The following is a 24878-nucleotide window of genomic DNA, read 5'->3' as shown; positions in this document are numbered from 1 at the left end:
TGGGGTGATAAATATATCTGAAGCCTGGATTTTGGTGCTTGGTAAAGAAGTGCTGGGTTAAATTAAACCAAGTGCAATTTCTAACTGAAAAATGTACACTCTCTCCTGAGAGTGAGTATGTGACCCTTATAGATAAAAGATGTTGTACTGCTTTGGAGTGAAGTAAGATGGAAGGTTCTACCAATCAAAAATATTCTCAAGACTGTGTGATTTGAAAACTGCTAGAATTTATTTTATTTTATTTTATTTTATTAGTTTTAACAAAGAAACAGAAAGATAAAATACACATTATATGGTACACCGTTGATAACATTTGGTTGCATGACAAAGACGGAGCACATTGTATCAAAAGACATTCACAACATATGTTTCATTGCTTATTTCAGGGTGTATTTACCTTAACTAGAGAACTTTACCCACCCCCTCCCCCCTCCCTTCCTTGGTTTACCACACAACTATTAAATGTTATAGAAACGTAGGAACATCGAAAGCATATTAGTCATATTTCCGTTGTCTGGTTGTTCTGTGACCACCTATTATGAGTTATCTTCCATTGTTGGCATTCGGGTTTTGAATTTTCGATCAGGACCCGCCAGGCTTCTCCGATTGGGACTCGGGGTCTGTTGCAAAGTATTTATTTTTAAAGTCCATCCATAGGTCTTCACATTGGGCGGCCTTGCCGTGTAGAGAGGCGGTTATTGTTTCCATTAGGTAGATGTTTGTGGCTAAGGTGATCCATTCATTCTTTCCAGGCACCATTGCGGATTTCCATTTGATCACCAATAGGGCCCTGGCCGCCAGTAGTAAGTGGGGGGTCAAGCCCCTCACTCTGGTCCAGTCATCTTCATCTTTTTCTCGGCTGAATAGCACTAAATAGGCATTGGCGTCTCTTTGAATACCTTCTATTTCTTTGATCCACCCCTTGACCTCGTTCCAGAATACGTTAATGCGCGGGGAGCCTCACTACATATGCCAGTAACTGGCTATTTCTCCATATTTCCTCCAGCATGTTGGGCTCATTGGTTGGGACATTTTGGAAAGTCTAAGGGGATTGTATTGCCATCTGTGTAAGAGTTTGATGTCATGAAGTTTGTATTGACTGGATATAGACGTTTTGGAGGCCGTTCTACACATTGTTTCCCATTGGTCGGGGTGTATTTCCTCCCCAATGTCTTTTGCCCATCTCGATCTCAGGGGTTCCGTGGATCCGTCTCCCGCTGCTATTAGTTCTTGATACATTACTGATATGAGGCCTTTCATCTCAGATTTAGAGTCTAGGATTTTCTCAAAAGTTTTGGTACCTCAACTGGTAACATTTGGAAGGGGTACAGGAAACAGGGAAGGCATACCATCTTGACTGCATTAATTCGGCTGAGCCAGGAGAGTGTAAATTTGTTCCATTTTTTAAGATCGGCTGCGAATCGCTGGAGAAGTGGAGGAAAGTTGGCTTCAAATAGGTCATTCAGGGTTTTGGTAATCTGTATGCCCAGATAATGCAGAGCGGTATGTTCCATCTTAAGGCCCAATGGGAGAAACCTGGCGTCATTCCCTTCTGCGGTTCCTTGGTGGGGAGACAAAATGGACTTTGTCCTATTTACTTTGAACCCAGAGAATTGGCCATATTCGTCCATTAGTTTCAGGGTGTGAGGGATGGACTCTGAGGGGTTAGTTATGTGGAGGAGAATGTCGTCTGCATAGAGTGCTATTTTGTATTCTTTTGGCCCTAGCCGCATCCCCTCTATGAAAGGGTCAGCTCTTATCTTTTGTGCCAAGGGTTCTAACGAAAGTGCAAATAGGATTGTAGAGAGGGGGCATCACTGTCTAGTCCCGCGTTTCAGTTCGAACCATTGGGAGTATTCTCCGTTTACAAATATCGATGCCTTGGGGGGATGTGTATATCGCTTTCTATTCCCTTTCTAGCTCTTGGGCCTATTCCAACCTTCTGCAAGACTGCTCCCAGAAATTCCCACTCCACTCTATCAAAGGCCTTTTCTGCTTCTATTGACAATAGGACAGGGTCATTGGGGAGGTTGTGGGCCACGTGGATGAGGTGAAGTGTTTTGCGCATGGAGTCAGCTCCCTGTCTCCCCAGTATAAACCCAACCTGATCTGGATGGACCAGGAGGGGCATTAGCGTTTCCAGTCTGGCAGCTAGTACCCTAGCGTAGATTTTGGCATCAAGGTTAAGGAGGTAAATAGGGCAGTATGATCCACAATATTTAGGGTCCCTCCCATCTTTGGGGATCACTGTTATCAGGGCTTTTTTGAAGGAGTCTGGTGCCACGCCTGTCTCTATTATTTTGTTAAATAATTCCGTTAGGAAAGGCGTTAATTGCTTAGTAAAAGTTTTATAGAAACCAGCAGTGTAGTCATCCTCCCCCGGAGATTTGACCAATGTTAACCTTTTAATTGCATCTTGGATCTCCTGTTCAGTAATCGGGGAGTCGAGGAGCTTGGTTTCTGCATGCGTTATTGTGGGCATTGTGATTGGTGATAGATAAGAGTTTGTATCTAAGTGGCCAGGGATTATTTCAGAGGTGTATAGCTTCTCATAGAAATTGACAAAGGATTCTGGGATGGAGCGGGAGTTATGGGCAGGGGGAGTGGAGTCCTCAATTATTTCAATAACCTTGCGTTCTGCTCTCTGTTCTCTAAGTCTGGCGGCTAATAAAGCGTCGGCCTTGTCTCCTTTTTTGTAAAATTTCTGTTTTAGAAACTGCAATTTGCGTATTACTTGATCGTGTTCCAACAATCGTAGTTCTTTCCTTTTTTGTTGGGCTGTTTTCATTCTATCAGGGTTTACCTAAGGGTCTTTCCTTATCTCTCCCTCTAATTGACATATTTCAGCCCACAACCTTTGTTCTATGATCTTCCGCTCCCTTTTCTTGGAGGACCCCTCTCGTATTAGAATGCTTCCCCATGTGGCCTTCCCAGCCTCCCAGACCATTTGTTTGGAAACTTCCCCATCATTGTTCATTTTAAAATATTAGTCAATTTCGGTCTCCATGTTCATTTTGAAAACCAAATCTTTCCAGAGGGTCTCGTTACACCGCCACTTCCCTCCCATAACAGGTAGATCCGCCCAGGTGATATCTACTAGTACCATGTCGTGATCCGACCAGGTTATCGGGATGATGTCTGAATGTTGTGTAGTGGTTGTGAGGTCGCTTGTGAGATATATGTAGTCAATACGCGTACATTTGTGGTGGGGGTTTGAATAGGTGTATCCGCTTTTGCTGGGGTGTTTAATTCTCCACACATCCTTCATGTCATACAGTTCCATTATCTCAGCCAGTTCAGTGCGCCCTCCCTTATATTGGTTTCATGTTTCGGGTTTACCATGTTTCCAGTCTATATCCGGGTCAGCCCATTGGTTGAAGTCTCCTCCCAGGATGATACGCCCTGTGGCTTCTAACATTATTTTAGGGATCGTTTTCTCAAGGAATGCGGTCTGTCCAGTGTTGGGTGCATATACTGTGGCAATCGTTACTGTTACTTTTGCTATTTTTCCCATTATCAGGAGAGTACGGCCCGCTACGTCGGACCATGTCTTTTCCACTTCAAATTTGATTCCCTTCCTGTGTTGGATACTGACTCCTCCTTTCCTGAGTGGGTCCCAACCCCAAAACTCCAGGCCTCTCCGCTTCCCCAGGATGCTTCGCTCCTCCCCTTTGGCAAACTTGGTCTCCTGCAGGAGGAGTATGTCAATATTGAATCTATGGAATTCCTTGAGCACCAATGACCTCTTGGTCGGCGAGTTCAAGCATTTCACATTGATGGTCCCCACTCAGAGAGAGTCCCTCATATTGAGTTCATAAGGTGGCGCCATCATTGCTTGTCCTTGGGGCATTGCTCACTTCCAGCGGCCAGACAGTTGTTTGATCTCTCAGTCCCACACTATCGTTGATGTTGCAGATTCGTTCAGATGTTGCTACTACTTTTACCAAGTTTTTCTCCTCACTTCCCTCCCTTACACCCCCCCATTTCCTGAGTAGATGGCGTTCAAATGAACCAACGACTCGGACTTGGTGAAAATGTTCAGTCCAGTATCGGAACACCAGTGGGGATCGTTGCCTCACGGTCACGTTCGAGTATAGCATCATAACATATAATTGAGCCCCCTTCTCCCGTCCCCCCCTTCCCCCCAACATCATGGCCCTCATTACGACCCTGGCGGAAAGGGGTTTACGCTGGCGTAAACCATGGCGCCCCTTTCCGCCTGAGTACGAGTTCCCGTAGCGCCATGGTGATTTTTACGCCTGCTTTTTGCAGGCGGAAAAATCCATGGCGCTACAGGACTTGTTGTTAATTACGCCACCGTAATTTACGGTGGCGTAATTAACGCCTTCCCCACTCCCATTATACCCTATGGGGCAAAAATGGGAATGGGGAAGGGTAAATGGGGATTGGGGACTTACCGCCCCGCCAAGGTCGGAATGGGGCGGTAAGTCCGCCAACCACCATGGCAGAGTTGGCAGCTTAGCGCCATGGACCATGGTGCAAATTGCACCATGGTTCTCCGCCAGGGTCGTAATGAGGGCCCATATATTTCAACAGTAACATCAAAAAGGAAACAAAGGTGTAACGATATGTGCGTTCTCCGGCCCTTTCTTCGGAAGCTCGTTTCACCCTTACTTCAGGGGGGGTTCTGTGGCCGGGCGCTGCCGTCCCGACAGCGATCATATCGCTCTGTACCAATGAGTGACTGTCTCCGAACATTTCAATCTTGGGTTTCAATCCGTTGGTTCGCACTGTTCATGAATTCCATCTTCATTTCCCATTTTCGGGCGTGTTAATTGGGCGTCTATATTTTCTTGATCCTTTCACTCTTTTTCTTCTACTACTAGGGCCCTGGAGTTCCCATTGCATTCCAGCGTGTTCAGTCTCGCCTCTTTCGCCTCCTCTTGGGGCTGCTCCAAGAATGTCTGCAATGCAGTCCCTGATCTCTTCCTTGATCGGACCGAAGGATCATCTTCGTGCTGTCATGTTCAAATGTGAGGGAGAAGGGCTACCCCCACCTATATCTCGTGCCCTGCTCTTTGAGCCATTTCGTCCAGGGACTGCAGAGGCGCCTTAACGCCAGCGTGAGCGACGATAGGTCCTGGAAGATAGTAATTTGGGCACCTCCCATTGTGAGCGAGTCCCTGGATCTGGTGTTCGCCAGGATCCTATTTCTGTCCTGGTATCGGTGGAATCTTGCGAGGACAGAACGCGGGCCACGTGGAGGTCAACCGACCCTGTGGATCTGTTCAGTTTTGGGCTTGTCTATCTCTTCATCTGCCAAATGTTTATGATGTTATGTATTGTGGTTTTAAGTGAGTCTTCGGTTTCTCCCTCGGACTCCGGAATTCCGAAAAATCTGAGGTTTTTCCTTCTTTCTCTGTTTTCCAAATTGTCCATTTTCAGACATATCTCCTCCTCCCTCTTTTCGATGTTACGTATCCTCGAGTCCATTTGGGCTTCAAGGGTGTCAATCGAGGCCTGATTGTTCTCGACACCTTCCAATCTCTCTTCAAAATTGTCCATTCTCTGGGTAATAGTATAATGAAAACGGGGGTAGGAATGCGCTTGACACTGTTAAACTAAAGTAAATCAACAGTCTTGCTGAATACAATGTTTTTAATAATAAAGCTTTCTTTGAAGAACAGCCGACACGTGTTTCGACACTTAGGTCGTTTTCAAGGCACACAAAACTAAAGATCATCAATTAGCTGGTTATATCCGGATCAAAATATTGAAAAAGTTCCCATCACTTGGGAAATATGGCGAAATGCAAAAGAACAAGGTACTAGTTGCCGTATTGGCCGACTGAATTATATAGCCTGAAAGGAAACCGGATCTAATAAGAAAGCTGTCGATTTCAATCAGTTAAAGATTCAATATTCACCAAGAGGAAATTACTTACTCGATATATCGAGTGAGAAACATATATACCAGGATAAATGTGTCACAACATTCTCTGGGTAATCCTGTTGATCTTACCACCTAGGCTGGCTCCCATGGTCTTTATCTCAGATAACAATGCCGCAATGTCCCCTTTGGTGGCAGTGGCCCCCGCTTCCGCGGCATCTATTGCGGCATCTATTGCCATTGTTGCTTTCTGTTCAGGGGCCAGGGAGGGTGGGGCATAGGCGTATTTGGCAAGCCTGCTTTTTGCATGCATAGAATGGTCCTTGGGTAAGAGGAGGCACACATCCCTAAGTCGGGGGCCTTACCCTCTGTGCGGTAGCGTGTATCGGTGGCAACAGGGCAGGCCCAAGTGTTCAGATCGTTGTGCCGCTCTTGAAGGGGCTGGAGAGGTGCCTGAGGGGTTCAATTGGTGATCCACAAAGCAGGAGGGCTTATTCTCCGGGGAATTCGTCTGAGGGTGCCTCCCACGGGGGGGCAGGCATACGGAATCGCAGTCCCATGCACAGTCTCCGTCAAGAAGCAATTAGAAGAGCCCCCCATTGGTTCGTGCTCACCTCCCAGAAAGCAATGTGTACGCCAAAAGACTTCAATAGCAGCTGGGCGTTGTGAGTAGGGGCTCCTAGATGTAGCTGATGTTGTTCAGTTTGATATGCTCAAGAATCCAAACTTGTTTACGCTCATAAGCGAAACCAGGGCACATATGCTGATTTTTACTGTCAGGCAATATGCTGGGTGCGTGGGTCCGGTAAGGGCCTGTCCACATAGATGGTCGCGGAAGTTAGCGCAAAGGGCGAAGATGATTTCATTTCTGTAAGGTTCGTTCCTCACCTCACTTCACTGGGCTTGATCCCCAGGTTCACCCTTTCCGTTGCAGCACACAAACGCAGGCAGCCATTCCAGGTTGCTCCCTCTGCAGAGGAGCCATTGTGCGGGTCAAACCGTGCTGTGGCGGGGCTACCAGCGCACCCCATTTTCCGTTCAGGGGCTATGTTCCGGGTCACAAGGTGGGAGAGCTTCCAAGAACATGTAAATTGTAGCCGCGGCTGATTGCAGTTAAATGAATGTCAGCCCAGTCTTCCGAATTCAGGGTGGGGGACCGTCCACACTGGGTCGTTAGGCACCCTCTCCGTTGGAGTCCGCACCACCGACACCACGTTCTCCAGGAGCCAGTCCTCGGGGTGACGCCGTCACGCGTCGAATGGGAGGGGGATGAGTACTGTGCGGGTGCAGGAAACAGGGTAGCGGCCGTGAGCTCACCTTCACGGGAACCGCGTATCACTGCAGTGCAGCCCAGTCCGTCCGCAGCCGCCGCTCTATGCACAGGGGCCCCTTGAGTCCCGTCTCATCCAGTCGTTGTTTCTCTGGGATCGGCTTCGAGGAGGCGCTGCCGCCGTTGTCGTGCTCTCCTTGTCTTTGCAGGCACCTCCCTCTGTCCTCTTAAGGCGATAATCTGACCTAGACCCGCGGGCGCACACATGGGCCCAGGAATCACAACGCAGTCGTATATCAACTTGGGGCACACAGTTTTCTCAGCAAAATCACGTCCGATTTCTTTATGATTTGTAGTCAAATCATGCGGGTCACATTCACATGCTGGATTCCGTCGGCTTCCTTTGCGGGGGGGGGCTTTAGTGGGGGCTCAGGCCACTTTTAGGGACCGTGGGACGGAGCTCACACGGAGGAGACGTTCATGTGTGCACTCCCTGGTGGCAGGTCCTGCTAGCATTTTTAAGTGTGCGGGGAAAAGAATATACCAGGCTCTGCATGTGTAATTTGTTTTTGAAAACCAAAACTGTAAATTTGTTTTCAAACTAAACACTAATCAAGGAAATGCTAATGCTTATGAGGTAGTGATGTTCCAAGGTATTTTTTAATGTTGACATCAAAGTGGTTTGACCCATTTATTTTGCCTGTGTTCCCTGTACCAGAGACAAAAAGAAAAAAGTGCATTTTGTATGGAATCTTTGTTTTGTGCCACAGAGACGTTGGCATATGTAACCATTTAGTAAAAAGATTCATTGAACCAATAATTTAAATAATTATATATTCTTCTGTTCCTTGGCTCATTGTTGGCGCAGGGGGAGGCATCTAAGTGGATCTATAAGGTGGTAGACAGGGTCAGCTGAACAAAAATTATCTATGTGCTGTGTTTCATCCTAATTGGGATAAAAACACTCATAAATTAGTTTTCCACCAATGTTGGAAAAAAGTGTAGGCATCTTCACAATTAAAGATTGTGGGAAGAATTTTTAATGGATTCTTATGGATTCCATTGGTTTAATGCCAGCAAAAATGTGTTTGCTGGCATTAAACAGTGTTGTGTTTTGAGGCAGAAAGGTTTGCATAATAGGCACAGTCTGTTCAGCACCTCCAATGCACCTCAAAACAACTGCAAAATACCTTGAACCAGAAAACAAGATATTTAGACAGGCATAACTCATATATGCCTGTACTAAAACTGCTATTCTGTCATGGTAGGACATGAACAATAGGTTTTTTACATTCTGCTGTATAGTCATTGATTTGTACAGAGCAGACTTACTATTTAAGATACCACTGCCCACTCCACCGTAAGAATCTGCCTGCATCACCACCATCATATGATTTGGATTCTGGAATCCACCTACTTTTTGCATCTGCTAAAAGCAGGTGTATTCCCCAGTAAGTTATTTTAAATTCTCTCTACAAAAATGCAAATGTCATTCACACAATTTGCACAGTGAAGTGCAAAAATGAGTAAAGGCAATTTCAACTGTTTTAACTCCCCCTGTTTGCACCTCATAGTGAAAATGATAAACTTGCCTGGCGGGGATCTTTTTGGACTCAAGCGCAAATCTAGGAGACCCCCTTGGTATTCTGATCCCAGGAATGCCCCTCCTCACACCCATGAACGTGACCGCCCGAATAGTCAAGGATGCCCGAAGTCACTCATTTTACGGACAACCCCCAAGTGCACCACTGACTGGCACGTATGCAGGGAGGTATTCCCTCAGACAGCCATTCCAACCTTATCCAGTGCACATTCTCACGGATACAGGTGACTTGACTGTAATCATGGCTCCAAACACCATAGTGGACTGCATCGATTAAGTGCTGAGAAGCCACTCTGTTGACGTTATTAGTGACACTACGACATAGCTGTGTTATCCACGAAGCACACTTGCAGCCATGCATAGCTTTCACAAAAAAACAGCTTACACAGTTCTGTAGACAGGGGACATATACGTATACATACTGTCAAAGCTTTTAAAAATGTTCTCATTAGCCAAATGCAGTAACGCTAAACGCAAGGCAACAAGAGATCCTGAGCAAGCTTGCAGATGCTTATGGCCACAAACCCTATAGAACTACAGGAGTATATGTGGAGCCTTGTAGGACCACGGATGACTAATCTATAGTAAACATAGCACATGATAAGCATGTAAAAATCACATTATGAGTCTAAGGAAAATTACAGAAGGCCTCAGCTACAGAAACCAGACAAGGGAAGCAGGCTCAGGCTGCAGGAAGTGGGAATGCTGAGATCACAGCCAAGGTCAGAGATACTCCAGCACATTCCAAGTTCCAGGCGACAAAGGGGTCAGCTGCAGGACAACAAAATAAATTCTCATAAATGCAGACCCAAAGAGCTAAATTTTGTGGTCCACAACCATGTGATGCGGCCGAAGTAGACAATGGGTATTCACCCGTGGTGGGAAGATGAGCCGTTCTCATCAACCCAGACGAGAAGTGAAACAAATGTTGCAACATGGAGTGCACTCTCATAGGCAAAAGGTGGTCTACTACCAGATACATTTGGGGCACATAGTCACTTCAACTCACCTTGAAGAGGTGCACAGAGAACAGTTCCAACCAATTAAGGAACAGAAATCCAGGGGTGGACACGAGACATGAGACAGCCAATGACTATGACACCTATAGGGGATCCATAGGCTATACTGCTCCGAGCATGCAACCAGCAACAGGGATAGGTTTTTGGTGGGGAGAGCCCAGGTGATGATGCCATGTAGCATCAAAACTGTGTGCCTTATGAAATTGTTAAGTACTGGAGAATCGTGATTGTCCTGTATGGTCCCTGTTGTTTTTTTGTAATAAACAACAATTCTAATTTGCTGTTGGCTGAGTCCTCCATTTATTCTGGGGAAAAGGTTGTTAGGCCCTTGGGAGCTTAGCAGGTAGTTATCCCCAGACCTCTGGTATACCTGGTTTTCTCACGAACAGAACCCCAATATCTCCTTATGGCATTGTAAATAATTGCTGTATTTCCCCCTTTAAAGTAGGGCTCATTTCTGCCTGTGTGTCTTGCTAAGAGCAGGAGAACTCACTTGCACCGTTTCATGAGTTCAGTCTTCTATCTGTGATATCTGGCTGTCTGCGTGAAGGCCAGTCTTTTGTTAACTACAAGCTACGTGCACATCTACCACTATTCTCTACTTACCAGATCATTCAGACACAAATTGTTATTATGCCTCAAGCCCAAATCTATGTGCACATCTATCACCAGCCTCTACTTACTGGTCTGTTTTGTTGTTTCAAAAATAGTGCAATCAATATGGTTGCATGACCCAGGTAGAGGTGATCTTGTCTGCATTGGTGATTGCAAGTACAACAATGACTGCCTCAATAACTGAGCCATCCTGTGTACAGGTGCGCATGGTGAGAACATGCCAAACTCACAGTATGCATGCAGTGAAGGGCCAGTAGCCTGGCACTTCCCACAAGCTTGTGGTGAATGGCACATACATCACCACTGAGTGTGGAGACAAATCAGAAGGGCGCATGAGGCGCCACAACATTAGCCATGATATGATGGTGAGGATCCTCTTCAAAGACTTGCTGTGCAGATCCGAATGCGTCCCTTTCTGTTGTGCAAGGAAGTTCCCTGAACAGGCTTTGAACGTGTCAAGGTACGTAGAGCTGTTGCCGCATGCATACCATGTATCTGCCATGTCAGCTGACGGTGGGGCAAATGACAGAACTTCTGTAACTCGCGTGCGCCTGTGGGCATAACAGGAGCTTTTAAAAAGCCGATGTAAGTAGCATAACTGCAAGTAGATTCTGAGCTTAAAACTATGTATCATATTTCGTACTCGAAAAAGGCCCACAAACATTGCCACTAATACACTATTTTTAGAAAAAACCCTCAAATTCTTTAAATAAAGTCACAGGTTTTTTTCTAATTGTTTGAATGTTTAAGCTGAAAGCGCAATTTGCACAATTAACTGAATAAAAAAAAAGAAGAAAAAAAAACGGGTGGTTTCATTAAGTGGTGAAGACATGAACTTGAAAGAAATGTGAGTCGTACTGTGACTGGGCCAGCCTAAGCGCAGTACGGCAAAAATTTATTACTGTTTTTATGTCTTTGTGTTTGTAATAAAGAACTCAAGCAGCCTTACCCTTCAGGGCTGGTCACCTCATCACTTCACTTGAACTCAGGCTGGGCACTCAACCGTGGCATGTGAAGTTAATTACTCTGAGCATTGGGACTCTGAACTGAAGAATGACCCTATTTGCAGGGCTTGTGCTGTATACCATGGTACAGTGAATTCTTTCACAAGGTACACATTGCACACTCTGTGGCTCTGAACGGAGGAATAATTCCGGTACTCTGGAGGGAAGCTTGACTGTCATCTCGTTTTCCCAGGGACACTTGTCTTCCCAGGTAACCATTTAATGGCCACCAGCCAGAGCCAACTATTCTGTCATTGTCACCCTCCTAGTTCAAATGGCAAGAGAAAATACAAAGGTTATGACTTTCACGAATAAGAGCACTGTCACTAAGGATCTCTCGACTCCCTAAAAGTGGCCAACAGAGGACACATTAAAAAAGAAAGCCGTGTCAGTGCTCGCGGAGTGAAAGCAAACACAGCTGTCGTCCCCTTGTTCTGTGCGCACGCTCAGGAGAGTGTTTGTCCTTCCAAACGCGAAATCTCGCGTTTCATAACAGACAGCCATGAAGGTGACATTTTATGAAATACGCCACTGATGGAGACTCGGGATAGCTTGCTTGAATCGACAGTTTAGTGGAGGGAAGTTATTTTGTCTGACCTAGCTTGAAAGGGAAATGCAAGCGATCCCTTATGTGCCTTGATAAGTTACAAGAATTTCATTATGTGTCCCCAAAGGGCATCACAGTATGTGTCAATCTTATGGAAATGAATCTTCAACATTTCCTGAGAGGAAAATGCCCTTTGTTGTTATGCGTTTCAGATGAGATAAAAATGAAAGAAAAATGTCAGATTCGCCATGTTGTGTGAATTATAATGTACTTACCAAATATCATTTCTCCAGTAAACGGCACATCAAATATATCTTTAAACGTGGTTCAATGAAATAATGTGTTGATGTGTATTGGCATTCATAGTAATTCCACTCTATCCCTCTTCGATTTAGGTCTAGGACATATTTGTAATTGAGATCAACTCTAGAAATTAAACTAAGAGCCAACACTATGAAATTATCACATGTGCTTGTAACATGTTCAATTATACTAAGCAACATTAATACATGCCAGCGAAAAATGGAGCACATGTGTATGCAGATCTTACAGAAAATCTTTGAAAATGTGTTATTGGGCACACAACACACACACACACACACAAACCTAGGCGAAATAGAAATGCTAATGCATAGTTTCACGAACCTATCCACAAAGAAAAACAGAGATTCTAAACCGAAAATGGAAATAATATCAACCTAAATCTAAAAATTTAAAATTAATCACAGTACTTTGTATTTTGGATTCACCCAGCCACATTCAATGTGACGTACTGGATGAAAAGTTGTGGCTGCACTAATTGTTTCCCATGGCCAATTGATTGTAGGCAGTATTACAGAACTTTTTTCACAAGTGCAAGTGCACGTAACACCAGGGAACAATTGTCCTACAGGAACAACGTATTCTTTCAATGCACTTTTGCACCAGAGAAATGTTTGCCTTAGTCATTTTCCTTTGATGGCATCTTTGACATTAGAACTTTTATGGCGATGCAGGTAGCCTTGAAGGTGATGTCAGCTTGGATGAGTAGTTAGTGTAGGAAATGTGTTTGAATTCTGCCAGTCCCTCCAGGAGGAACAATGCAGCATGCTGGACAGCTGTTGGGGTCGGAGGGGGGGGGGGGGTAGGCAGAGTAGGGGTTGTGACACCTGTCAGAAGGTCTTGCCACCAACAAGGTGGAGGAGCACCATGGCCTGGACGATGGATCTGAAGTCTGAGGTGGCCATGGAAGATTCAATTTGGCGTAGCAGTGAGATATATGACCATGCTGTTTGCAACTTCTTGATGATATGAGCTTTGAAGCACAGGTCACCCTTCATGGTATAGCAGAGGGACTAAGTAGAGGGACTATGCATTAGAAGAGATCCACCTTCATCAGCCAGTTTTGAACTTGGGTCCACTTGGCGGTGCCCCAAACAAGGATTAACGCACTCTGTTTGGGTGGTATTGAGTTTCAGGTAGGCAATTGACATCCAGGCTTGAAATGGGGAGAGGCAGTTTTTCAGTTGTTGAATGCTTTCAAGGCAGTTGTTCTGCAGGCATAGCTGTGTGCAAATCAGCATATTGGTGGATCTAGCACGCTTAATTTGTCCAGGAGTGCCCACAGTGGCTCCATGGAGAGGCTGAAGATGAACGGAGAGTGGATGGAGCCTTGTAGGGCTCAGCCAGTGACTTCGCGTTGCTTGGATCTAGAGAGGCCCATCTGGGCAAGCTGTTATCTTTCCGTGTGGTAGGTTTAAAGTAATTGAGGGATTGTGGCATTGAATCACATGTGGGATAACAGGTTGTTGAGTAGGGCTTTGTGCTCTGTCATGTCGCAATGCAGCAGAGCGGTCACACAGGACCAGTTGCTTGGATTATCTTTGTCTATAAAGAAGGAGTGCCTTGTCGATGACCTGGATCTCAGTGCTGCATTTTGGTCTGAGGCCACACTAGTATTCTTGAAGTGGGTTTTGCTGGGTGATTTCTTCATGCAGGATAATGATGATCTTCTTGATGATCTTGCCAATGAAGGGCCGATGGCTGATAGGGTTGTAGTTTGCTAGGAGTTGCTGGGTTACGTGTGGGATTCTTTAGTAGAGGTAGGATCTGGTCAATTTCAATTCATCTGGGAAGACACCTTACATGAGTGAGACATAGATTGTGTAGAGGAGAAGCTGAGCACTTTGCCTGCAATGTTCTTCAGGAAAGAGGCTGAGATTATCTTGTCCTCGCAGTAGGTGGCCTTTACAAGTTCTTCAATGCCAGGGACTTCATTTCTACTCATCTGTGGACATGGTGGAGTGGTATGGCATGGTTGGTTTTGAAGATTAAGTCTATGTCGAAAATGTTGATTGCATTGCATCTCTTCATGGATCTGGTGCTACACTATTTTTACTGCCCTTAATGTGTTTTGGATGAGGTGATGAGGGCTCTGCGTGCTGAGCTGTTCCTTTCAAGATGGTGAGATTTCTTGCAGTTGTATTTTTCTGAAGAGCTTGTCTTGTTTGAGCTTGTGAAACTGAGTGCTTGTTCATACCATTTTGAGAATGGGTTGGTTATCTTAGTTTATAGCTTCAATGGTGCATGGATGTTGGAAAAGGTAGTGAGAGTGCAGTTGAACTGTTTGAAGTTAGAGGAAGGAGTAACAGTGGAAGACATGTTCTTCTAAGTTCTTCAAGGGAAGTTGTTGAATTAACATTGATGTGCTTCGGTTGGTCTCAATTGCCCTCGATAGCTGAAGCTTGATAGGTATGGTTGTGTGGTCAGTCCACTCAAGTCATAAAGGTGGGAGGAAGTTCATGTCTGGGGAATAGTGACTAGCAGGTTGTGAGCTCTGTCTTTGCTGTGGGTGGGATCCGTGATTAATTGTGTTATGTGGACTGTTTCCAGGAAATTTGTAGAAAGGCTATTTGGTTGTCTTGGTTGTTTGCACTCCTGTAAGATTAACATGTCCTATGAAGACAATGATGACATGGTTGACAGTTGATGCAGTCATTTGTATTTATTTGTTGAAGGAGAACAGGAATGTAAAATTTGATCAATAATGACTTACAATAATACATATACAGATGGTGGAGACATTCCCATGAAGGGTGCTTGTGCAATATCACAAAGATGAGCCAGTTGATGGCGATGTAAAAAAAGTGGGACGTATGTCAGGGACAAAACAAACAGAAACATATGCATATAACAAAACCAGTGATTTTCAAAAGTAACATTAATTTAATGGGGCAAATGCTTCAAACTGAAAAAGAGTACTATACAAGTATACAACATTACATTATTAAGAGTAACCAGAGATAATGGTGGGGTCAGGTAGGGGCGATGGGGTAGAGGGCACTCTGTTTAAGTAAGTGAGGATTAAGAAGAGCTTTAAGTTTTCCTTGATTTGATTGTGATGCGCAGCAGGTTCCAATTGAGTGGAGCATAGAGGGAGAAAGAGCAGAAGCAAGAGGCAGCACACGGGGGGCAAACAACATTGAGGTTGAGTGCATAGAAGGATCAGATGGAACACAATGGTGAGTAAACAGATGCACAACCAGACAGCTACGAAGAAACAATACCTCTGATAGCTTTGTAGATTAGGAGAAGAAACTAGAAGTGGGAGTGATTGCGCATGCAGAGGAAACCAGCAAATTCTCTTTAGGTAGATTTGGGGAAGGATCTAGGTAGGTTGGAGAGAGTGCAGGTAGCAATGTTGAGGACTTTGTCTAGAGGGCGGTAGGAGCAGTGAGAAAGGCCAAGGAGTAGGCTTGAGCAGTATTCAAGTTTGTTGAGCAAGATGGTCCAGAGTAGAGTTTTTGTACAGTGTCTGATAAGGAAAGGACACTTTTATTTAATGTTGAGGAGGTCAATCGACCAGCAGAGGCAGTGGCAGTGATCAATTGAAGCAGTCAAGCAGTCAAGGTTTGCTATTAAAGAGGGCCCCACTATTGTGAGCCTTGGGTGAGGAAACAAGAAGGCTAGAAATGGTATTGGAAGCCGGGAGAAAGATGAGCAAGAGGCATCAGAGAGCCACCCCATGACAGTAAGACAGTTCATAATCCATTCCAGGATGGCTTGGGTGAAGGAGAGAAAGGAGTAACACATTTGATTGTCATCAGCAAAAAGGTTATAGTGAAAACAGAAGGATGACTTTAGTCTTCTTAGGTTAGAGGAACAGGGGTTGAAGAGCAGAAGTCCAAGAACAGACCCTTGGGTGAAGCTGACATGGAGAGGGGTGGGGGTCAGAGGTTAGCAAACTCTAGCAGATTTCAAAGAATCAGCCTTTTAGGTAGGAGGTAAGACAGTTACTGATTTGGAAGAATCCGGGAATAGTACAATGGCAAGTGAGTGATTAGCTAAGTGAGAAAAGGGCAAGTGACTGAGAGTCCTTACATCATCAAGGTAAGGGGCAAGAGATTCCTGCCCGATTTTCCTCTTAGTCATTGAAGAGGGGAGAGGAGCAAAATAATGTGGATGGGCTGAGATGATAAAATGAAGAATAGAGAAGTAAGAAGAGTAGAGTGAATTAGAGAGAAAAAGAAGGTGAAGAGAGTTCTCACCAGAGTGGGTAGGCTTGTCGTGAGGGAATAGAGGGAGTGGTCAGATAAGAGGGATTTAGGTTCAAGGCAGGTGGCTGCAGAGGTCCTGGGATCTTGGGAAGGCTAATATCCACCCACTATGACAATGGGTATGTTGTTAGGAAGTATGTCAATGGAGAGGGTTCAGTTCAGAGAAAGAGTTGAGAGGACCAGGGGATCAATACAGAGCAATAACAGAGGAGTATGAAGGAGAAGTTAAATAGTGGCATTTAAAAGAAGAAGGGATGTCAAAATGGCTAGGGCGGCAGTGTTGTGGGATTTATTCATAAGGAATCCCACACCGCCAGATTTCACATTAGGTTGGGGAGAGTGTGAGAATGAAGCAGGGTCAGTGTGGGGAGCTGCTAGTGTAGCTGAGTCACAAGGGGAGATGCAGACCTCTTTGATAGCATCAAGTGAATGTTGAGGGTGAGGACAGTCAAAGTGGTCAGTGATGTAGGAAGACTTGTTGCAGAGGGATTGTGCATTCCAGCCACCAATTGAAAGGGTGATAGAAGATGGGAGACGGAAGCAGGTATTGTGCAGTAGACAAGGGGGACAGATGAGGTTGGAGTTCCTGGTAGAATTAATGCATCTTATTTGAGAGGTGGGGGGGTAAGAGGGAGATGGGGAGGTTTGTGAGTGAGGCAGAAGTTAGGCCAAGTTGAGACTGAAGTTTATGAGAGAAGGGAAGTGGAAAAGTAACTAGAAGGTGGAATGATTAGAGTCAGGATGCATGATGGAGGATAGATGAAATAGGCATGGGAAGACAATGAAGAAAGGGTACAGCCCACTAGAGACTGAACAAGCTAGAATTGTGCTATAGTTACCCAAATCACAGTTAACACACCTAAAAAAGAAATTGTCCATGGCTCTATGAGGTAGCAGAAGCTCTGCAGTGAACGGATAGTCAATATTTGGAAGGATTCCTATGCATGGAAGAAGTAGTCAGGAAAAAGGTAAGCTAGCTGACATCCTGGCTTGAGCAGGGATTCATAACCCCTTCCCAGCCATAACTGGTCCAACCAGGGAGTTGTCCTTTGCTGTTTTGATGCCTGCCTTTTGCTGCACTGATTTCATCCAGGAAAGCTCTGTTACTCTCTAGTGAGTAGTAGTTTAGGTGGAAAGTAGCAATGATGGTGTGATAGAGTGGAAAAGTGACATGCTATGAATTCCATGGACTAGAGGGGCGGTATATCCTGGAGCATGCATGTGTGTGAGACCCCTCTGCATGGTTGACATGCTGGATGTTGTGATCAGCAGGGACAAGAAGTTCCAGGTTGTGGTCAGAACTGGGGTTAAGCCATGTTTCTGCCACTAAGAGTGTGATAATAGAGTTGAAAATTATGTTTTAAAGGATTGTTTTGTTTCCCTCCTGCTTGGAACATTCATGTGGTTTTCATCATTAGCATTCACCAATGCCAGATCCTTAGTACATCAGTAGTTTGAACCCTTCCGGTGGAAGTGAGGAGTTACAGGAGCTGTGGCTTAATACCGCTCACCAAAGATGTAATATTTGTATCCCCGCTCCCCTGCATCACACAAAATCAGAATATGCAGGGACCCATGTAATCCCTAATCCCATGTATGAAAGGACTTTATTAAAACCTGTTCAACTAATTCCTGTATTCGGAAAGTCTAAACGATATTCCAGAAGCAAAGCCTGGAGGCTCCTTACAAGATTGACTGTATTTTAGTGTTGAGGGTATCTACAGAAGAGAGAACTTGATATGTTCCTTACACAATTCACAGTGAGTGCTGAGCTTTGCCTCACCCAGATGACCATGCTCTGTTTTTCTCTTTTTTATAATTATTCTCGATTTGCTTTTTTCTGCAAACGTTCCCTTTTGTTAAATTACATTTCTTTGTGTATATTGTGGGTGCTGAGGGTGTGATCTAACTAAAGCAGCCTAAAGCAAAACTATTGTTACAGCAACACATGGGCCCCATGCCTAAACATATGCACTTGACAAGTGGTTACTTTAAATTCAAGAATGAGGAAAAAAGCAGACTGCTGCCTGTTTCCATTGTCTAAAAATACCAGTCATCATTCAGTATGTAAGATGCAACATTTTATTTTGTACAACAGTGAACATACATTTTTGCTTTATAGTAATTGTAGGTCAATGACGCCATAAGAAAGTTAGACCACCGGTGAATAGGTTCTCGCCCAGCCCTCAAAGCTGATTTCTTCACCCTTAGAGTCCATGCCTGTTTTTTTACACTATCAATGCTCTGGGCATGAAAACATTCAAAGTGTTAACTCAGCACAATAGATTAGCATGTACTGTATGTCTTCTCATATATTTACTAAATATAATACAAACGGAAATCCTACAGTCTTGCCTAGTTGTTTACCATATTTCTGTTACCAGTATCACAGTTTATGAACATTCACTGGATGTCCCCAATCCTTACTACCCCAACCACTACCCCAACCACACAGTATACTCACTGCCTCTTTATTCTCTCCATTATTACCTAAACCTGATTCTCCCCATGTACTCACTGTACTAACATCTTTAGTACTACTTTTGTACCCACACTATGTCATCCTCTATAAATACACTCTACCCATATTTTCTGTACCCTTATACAGTCTACACCACCCCTCGTTACCACTACCCACCCACTCTTCTGCCAAGTGCATGCTGAGTGCAAATTGAATGGAAACCTTCAGTACTAAAGCTCTGCTACTACCTCATGGATCTTACATTGTGCAGTTTAACGCTTCATCCTGTGGTGTACCTGTGGGGATTGCCAGCTTCAACACAGTCTCAAAGGTGGTAAAGTGTTGCAACATTGTTTTTAAGTGCAGACTGAGCTAGTGCTATTGAACTGGCCTGACGTGAATGTATCACCACTGAAGTTCCCACAACTATCACTGAGACTAGAATACCTCCTGGATATGAAGATACACATCACCAGAACCACAGAGACTTTCATAGAAGCATCAAACAGAGCACTGCAATTGGCCAAATACCTGCTGGAGAGAACACCAGATTGGAAAAAGGAGATTCAAGCCCAATTGGAAAGCTCTATTTCAACAAATTATATGATATGATATGATATGGCATTTATAACACGCCTCTAGACAAGTGTTTCGAGGTGCGACGAGGCACTGGGGGGAACAAAGGGAAGACAGAGACAGCGAATTTACTAGGCCAGGTGACATTGAGATCGTGCAAGTGCAGGGGAGGCGTAAAGTGCAAGGGGAAAGGGGAGGGGGCAATGCAGCACATGGGATTAAACAATAAAAGAAGTGCAGCCAGCTGGTGAAAAGTGCAAGGGTAAGTGCAGACAGCAGGTGTCCAAAGGGCAGGTAGGGGTACTGTAGGGTTACAGATACATACCTAAGTGCAAGGGTTGCCAAGGGGACAGTGCAGATGTGCAACTGGCAGGGAGGGGACCTGGGCCCGAGATCAGAGAGTAACCAGGTGACCAGTCTAGTTTCAGTTTCAGGCAGGAATTCAGCAGGGGAGGGGAAGAGAGAAGGCAGAAACAAAGAGGAAAGTCTTGAGGTGCTTCTGAACCAGAGATGATTTCTCCTCAAGTTTCAGAATGGCAGGGAGGCTGTTCCAAAGGGAGGCCTCAGCCAAAGAAAGTGATCTACCCCAACTCGTTGCTTGGAGAAACGACTGACCCTGAGGGAGTTGGAGGCGGATGAGTGAAGAGCTCAAGAAAGAAGATATTTAGAAAGAGAGAATTGGAGTTGTTGAGGCCCCAGGCACCAGAAGGCCTTGTGGACAATGCACATGGTTTTTAACTTAATCCTTGCAGCCACTGGGAGCCAGTGCAGACATCTCTTGTTTAGACTTAAAAAATGATACCACCAAATTGAACTCAGTGAAGAATCATGGTACATCATGACCTTAATTTCAGAATGTCTTCAAAAGCGGAAATATTCCAAGAAGAGATACGCAAGCTCATCTACCACATTCTGCACTGTATCAACTACAGTGACAATATCTTAATATTTGGACACACCCAGGAAGCCCATGATGCCATCCTAACAAAAGTATGGAGAGATACGATCTCTGTGCTTGAGGCCAAGGACAAGTCTCGCACTCCTGTTCTGGATGAGGGCGGAGAGTAGAAGCAGGCACATTTGGAAACAGGCTGTTGTACTAGTCCAGCCTAAAGAGAACCAGAGTTCTGGAGACAGTGAGCTTCTGGGGGAAGGAGAGGAAAAGAAGAATACCTCTGAGAAGGTGCAGCTGGTAGTGTGACAATATGAGGAAGGGCTGAACAAACTGCTTTCTCTTTGAACTACTGATTGCCCCAAAAGCCTGGCTCCTCTAAAGACATTCTATTTTATGCAACCACTACTCCAGCACGCACAGCATCTAGTTTCAACCCGTGATAACAATTGACCACCGAACACCCTGACCTCGGGCACCATCTTTATTGCTGGCCCAAGCAAATGATCAACCTCCATCTGCGCAACTTCAGTACAATGAGTAACATTACATCTGTTCCTTGCAGAACTGTTAAACCCAAACCTTCTTCCTGCTCACAAGCTGACCTTCTACTGTATGACTCATTCTTCATTTTTCAACCCCCCAAGCCCGAAAAAGCTGAATGTCTCAACTACTTAAAATGCATTGTGTAAATGCTAACTTCAAAGTCCAAATAAACTAAAAAAAAAAACATTGCATGCGGATCTATATACGCTCCCTATTAAACTTCTTCCATGTGCTTCACACTGTGATCAAAAACTCCTTTTATATATTTCCCTGTGCATGCATTTTATACATTTTATTCCTTCTTTACCGCAGGATCTCAGGACAGGCTCTCCTCCACATGCGCATTGAAACCCTCTCTGTCTCCCAGTTTCCATGTGTTTCAGAGCACCCCTTGTGTAGATCGTGTTCATGTGGCATTTGTGATTTTAACATTGTATCTTTCTATTGTTGTGCAAATCTAACATGTATCAGTTCTAAAAAACAGGAACACTAAAAAATAACATCCCATCCACAATTAGCTAGGCTCGATAGATATGAAAGTGCAACATTGCGCGCAGTTCGCCGCCTCCCCTACTCATCAAAACAGCACGCACACCATTAACACCTCTTAATACCCCTCTTAATCATGGGAACCCTTCCTGACCACCCCAACACAATAGATGAGCATCCTTAACTTAGTTTTATAGGCAGGGAATTGCCTCTTACTAGTAGGGTTAGTTAGGAATTTTCCTTTTTTTTTATAAACAAATTTGAAATGTCCTTTTTGAGTCCGACTCCTTCTGGTTTGCAACAATACACTTTAATTAAACAAATCAATTGCACACTCAAGTATCAAAACCACTGTACTATAAAAAAAAATACCCTGTGTTAGGGAAAAAGATAAATGCAGAGTGTAATGATGCAAGCGCTCTAGATACTTGGCAGGGAAGTAAAATAGGTGACAAAGGTGATCAATAAGGATAAATCTTGGAGTAAAAAGTTTCTAATAAACTTAACGAATCTCTCAGGCTCCAAGAGGTGAACAGGGGGAAAGGGTCACTTCAAGATTTGAAGCAAGATTTGAGTAGCGGAAGATGCTGGTTAAACCAGGTTTGGGTGATAAGTGTCATACTAATTCAAGAAGCAAGCTGGCGTTGAGTAGGTTTAAAGTGGGTGCTTGGTGTGGTTCAAATGCTGTGGTCGAATGATGCAGTTTAGTTGGCTCACAAGTATCAGTTTGAAGGTCAAGTCAGTTGGAGATGTTCGGTTTGATGTTTGACACAATGATCCAGCATTTCGAGTCAAGATCTGGTGGTTTGAAGCTTTGAACATGACAAATACAATGCTCGAGCAGTGGGGGTTTGAGTTTTTCTAAAGCAAAAAGCTGGATGTGCGAACCAAACAGGTGAAATGCTCTACCTGGTACGTTGCAGTGACAAGCAAGTTCAAAGGTGCAACTGTTTAGAGTTTTGCTTGAGTGCCGAAAGCAGCACCAGATCCTCTTGTAGCATCTCCCGTGATCACCTGATTGAGGGACACGGCGGCACACGTTTGATTGGCCACCTGACCATGATTAATGTGTGAGCACCGAGCGCGCCAATAAAGTCAGTTACTGTTTGACCTGCAAAGCATGTGGCTGTGTTTCCTTGCGGCAGGCGTGCTTGGGCCTGCGTGCATGCCCAGCCTCCGCCCAAGGCTGCAACATAACACTGGTGACCAGGCGAACCCATGGCACTGCCTCACAGCAGGATGCTGCTGTTTGTGAAGAAGCTTCTCTCCTCGCTGGCTTGGAAGAATGTAGCAGCGTGAGGGTGGAGGTGCAGTATCAGCTTGCCCGGTGGCTTTCCTGCAGTCCAGGGTGAGGCCTGCATCATGAAGAGGGAAGCCCATCCAGGATGAAGTTAACACACACATGCTGCTAACTTCACACAGTGAGTGCGAATTGGAAGGGCAGGCCCAGCAGCCACAACACAGGTCAGAAGCACGAGGTGCAGACACAATTTCAAAGACACTGGGGCACAGGGAGCACCTGGGAGGTTCCAGGGTAGATTATCAGCCCACCAAGCCCATCATAAAGCTGACTGTAATTACCTGGGAAGGGACCTGTCTGTGCCCATGTCAGGACAGTGCAGTGATGGTAGAGAATCCCAATATGCTCCATCAACATGCCTGACCCAGCGCAAGGCCAGGAGCAGGCTGTTCCAGCCCCGGCCCAGCTCCAGAAAGGAGGAATTCAGTCCCTCTACCCACTGTGATGCCATTTGACAGATACCACGAGTCAAGGTCCGAGGTGGACCAGGTGGATGAAGGAATTTGATGCTTACTTAGATGTGTTTGGTCTGCAGGAGAAGAAGCACCTCATTGATCTTTTCACCATCACAGCTGGCCCAGAAGTATGGGAAATCATTTTTGAATTACCAGAGGATGTAGAATACAAGTACAAAGATCTCAAGAAAATACTGAAGGACATTTTTGTTGTGATGCACCGAAACGTCAACTATGAGAGACACATGTTCCACACCACGACACAATCACCCAGTTAAAAGCATGGCTACATTTATGACATGCCTGAAATCCATGGCAAGGCACTTTGAATTCCACTTGTACAACAACAAGGAGGCCATTAAATCCCAAGTGATTGCAGGGTGCGAGTCTTTCATACTAAAGCAGAAAGTACTACAAGCACCACATTGACTGGCGGAAATCCTTGTCCTAGCAAGAAGGCCTTCGGAACTGGACCTACAAGTATCCAAATTGAGAAAAACACACATCTCTGCACCACTGTCAATCAAAGAGGAATCCATAAACAAACTCATGACCCAACAACACTAAGTACAAGATGCCCGACAGGAGAAACAGCACTGTTTTCGATGAGTTATGACCTCCCCCATGACGGATCATGCCCAGCCATCGGCCAGATATGTTCTGCCTGTGGTGGTGAAGGCCATTTTTGCGCCATGTGCCGAAATCCAAAGGCTGCCAGAACCAGCTCTTCTGAACAGAAATCACACCGGCACAAGGTCCCCACCTCAGCACCCCTGAGAGGAAAGGAATAGGATCCCAGAAAGACAGCACTGTAAGGAGAGATGCCACGCATGAAAGAAGAACTCACCTGACAGTCGCCGGAAAAGAAGGAGAATTCACCATCTACACACAAAGAAGCTGTCCACAAGCAAGTCCGAGTCACAGTCCAGCACAGAACCGAAGAGGGGAGGGTACCTATATGCCCCGGGCAATCCCACAGCATCTGAACACAGCCCCATACTTCCGCTATCCATCAAAGGACAAGAGTTTGAGTTCCTTGTGTACTCAGGAGCCACCATCAACGCAATGCTGGAATCAGAATATCACAAACTTGCACACAAGCCCAATGTATAGAAAGAGCGGGTGGCAATTTACGCTTATGTGGCCAAGGAAGCCCTCCCACGCCTGGGCACCTTCAAAACTGACTGCCGACACGAAGATAGACAAGATTGCATACTCATTCACGTCAAGGAAACCGTAGCTGCTGGATGTGTACTGAGTTTCAAGTTGGCCATTCAAATGGGATTCATACATATACTGTATCAGATAATGGTGAATAAGTACATCTCGCCTCCTGCCAAGGTAGCGACAAGCTTTCCCCAGCTCTTCAAGGATATTGGGAAATTAAAAGGGTGAAAGATCTGCTTGCACATTGACCAGGCAGTGAAACCAATAACCCAACACTTCAGTGGTAATCACACCAGGTAGAAAGAGAGATGCTTGCGCCGGTGGAGGCGAACATAATCGAACCAGCATCAGGACCAACTGCATGGGTCTCACCAGTGGTACCAGTTCCAAAAAAGCACCAGGAAAGCCTAATAAGACTATGTGTAAACATGCACACACCCAATCAAGCTATCCTCAGAGAGCACCACCAGTCACTGTGCATCACAGACATATGCCCTCATTACAACCCAGGCGTTAAGGGGTTAACAGCACCGTAAAAGGTGGCGGCGC

Source organism: Ambystoma mexicanum, chromosome 5q (genome assembly GCF_040938575.1).
Source record: "Ambystoma mexicanum isolate Mex_15411 chromosome 5q, UKY_AmexF1_1, whole genome shotgun sequence".
In the NCBI taxonomy this organism is placed as follows: Eukaryota; Metazoa; Chordata; class Amphibia; order Caudata; family Ambystomatidae; genus Ambystoma; species Ambystoma mexicanum.
This window is presented reverse-complemented; position numbering follows the sequence as displayed.